This window comes from Palaemon carinicauda, chromosome 9 (assembly GCF_036898095.1).
Source record: "Palaemon carinicauda isolate YSFRI2023 chromosome 9, ASM3689809v2, whole genome shotgun sequence".
Taxonomy (NCBI): Eukaryota; Metazoa; Arthropoda; class Malacostraca; order Decapoda; family Palaemonidae; genus Palaemon; species Palaemon carinicauda.
Window position 1 is genome coordinate 116,600,582 of NC_090733.1, and position 2,500 is coordinate 116,603,081.

A 2,500-nucleotide genomic window follows, 5' to 3' on the forward strand; every position below is an offset into this window, starting at 1 on the left:
TTTTCCTTTTTAATGGCCTCAGAGGCAAGTCGGTGACAAAATCTTGCAAATTTAGGTTAATCAATAAAGCGATTAAAACAATCTTTTTACCTTTTCTAACATTCCTGCTCAAGACGAATGACAATTTGAAGCCGATTTTAGAATGCACCGGTATTCCTTATTCCTCCTAACAGAGAGACTAAGAATGTTTTGGTGCTCTGACAGGGAAGCATTCCCTTTTGATGACATAAGACAAATTGAAGTCGAACAACGAGTTGGGAGAATTTTGAAAACTATTTCGGACTTTGAGCCTGTTAGGGATTTTCAAAAGGAAGACGTCCAATTGGAGTGCCTCTCCTTAGAAATCCTTCCTTTTTTAGAGAGAAAAAAAATCATTTCAGATTGAAGAATTTTAGATCATTCTCTGGTCCTTCAATATTCTCTACTTCTGTGCAGTTTCCGCCTTATTCTGCACAATCTTTATTTTTCGATATTCAACATTAGGGTCTTTTTTTTTATTATTCCTCTCTTTCTTTGATTTCTCTCTGTTATTCATCTTTTCCTTAGAAACGTCACCATTACTGCTATCTTCCTTAGAGACTTCTCCAACACTGCTCTCTTCCTTAGAGAGCTTTCTTTTTCTGCTCTTTTTCTTTGAGAGCTTTTTATCACTTCTCCTTGCCTTTGAATCGTCTTCAGACCACCGATGTTCTTCAAGAGGAAGAACTCTACCTTCTTCCCCATTCTCCTTCTGCACTTCATCTTGGAACACTCCTTCAGCAGGAAGATCAATTTCATCTTTCACTTCATACTGGACCTCTTCTTCAGCAGGAAGAACAATTTCATTTTCCAGTTCATCCTTTCAAATCCAACCTACCGTAAAATCATCAACAAATAATAACTAGTTCTCCTTTTTGGATTCTTTATTTCTTCTCTCCCGTTCTCCTTCCTGTCTCCCTCTCCTTCCTGTATTTTCTGAACGAATCCTTTCAAATAAATCAGTTATTAGTCTTCAAGATTCTTGTTTTGCTTTTCATGACTGCCTTCATGATTCCACTTGTCGTTGATCCCTTTATGACGAAGTATTTTGGTTTTCTTTCAAAGTCACACTCAACAATTCACTTAACTTTCACCAAAGCATTTTCTGCAGAACCCAAATCTTGTTTCCTTTTTAATAGCCTCATGGTGAATCGGTGATAAAAGCTTGCAAATTTGGGTTGGTCAATAAAACAATCAAAACGACCCTTTTACCTTTTCTAACATTTATGCTTGAGACGAATGAAAATTTAAAGCCAATTTGGGATTGCACTAGTATTACATATTTGTCCTTTTGGAGCTCTGTCAGGAAAGCATTCAACTTTACTATTGATGACGAAAGACAAATTGGAGACAAACAAGGAGTTGGGGGAGCTTTTAAGACTTTGAAGACTTGTTGGAGCCTGTTAGAGATTTCCAAAAGGCCTTCATGTTTTTTTAAAAATAAGCTAGATACAGGAACTCTATATTGTTGGCTCGGCGGGGCGGGCCTCCCCCCCCCCCTCCCGCTGGCGGGGAGGGCCTCCCCCCTTCCCCCTGGCTGGGCAGGCCTTCCCCCTTCCCGCTGGCAGGGCGGGGCTCCCCCCTTCCCGCTGGCAGGGCGGGGCTCCCCCCCTTCCCGCTGGCAGGGCGGGGCTCCCCCCTTCCCGCTGACAGGGCGGTGCTCCCCCCTTCCCGCTGGCAGAGTGGGGCTTCCCCCTTTCCGCTAGCAGGTAGGGGCTTCCCCCTTCCCGCTGCAGGGCGGGGTTCCTCCCTTCCTGCTGGCAGGGCAGGGCCCAGAGGGGGCCCCCTTCCTGCTGGGAGTGGGGGGGGGGGACTTTCCACTGGCAGGGTGGGGCCCCCCCCCTTCCCGCTGGCAGGGTGGAGCTCCCTCCTTTCCCGCTGGCAGGGCAGGGTTCCCCCCTTGGTAGGGGGGGTTTCCCCTTCCCACTGGCATGGCGGGGTTCCCCTCTTCCCCCTGGCATGGCGGGGCTCCCCCTTCCTGCTGGAAGTGGGGGCTCCCTCCTTCCTGCTGCCAGGGCATGGGTCCTGTGTGCTAAGTGGAGAGAGAGAGAGAGAGAGAGAGAGAGAGAGAGAGAGAGAGAGAGAGAGAGAGAGAGAGCGAGCTCCTTATACCTAAATTTCCAGGGCGAGATTTCATATTGATGCTCAACCAGATAACTAAGCAAGAAGCTCCAAAACGTTCTAACTTCCTGTATTATCATTTACTCGAGAAAAGTTTATAAAAATAACAGATAATGTCATCTAAAGCTTGTTTTTAGAAAAGGATTAAAATATAAATAAAATAAATCCTTAGAATAAAATTTAATTCTCATGAAACAAGCCGTAATCTTCCTCTGATTACACCATATAAAACAGAATAAGTAGAACATTGGACATGAATACTCTTTAGGGTTGTGGAGGCCCATGTGTTAACGTCCTTCACTGGTGAGCGCCAGAATGGGTTCCAGTCCCGCTCAAACTAGTTATTTCCTTTGGTCGCTGC

The 2,500-nt window shown here is 45.4% G+C and overlaps 1 protein-coding gene across 1 annotated transcript in view; it reads right to left on the reverse strand.

The window, feature by feature from the left end:
- Positions 1-2,500, reverse strand: part of LOC137647079 (prostaglandin E2 receptor EP4 subtype-like) — a 552,101-nt gene that overhangs the window by 316,143 nt on the left and 233,458 nt on the right. The window lies entirely within an intron of this gene.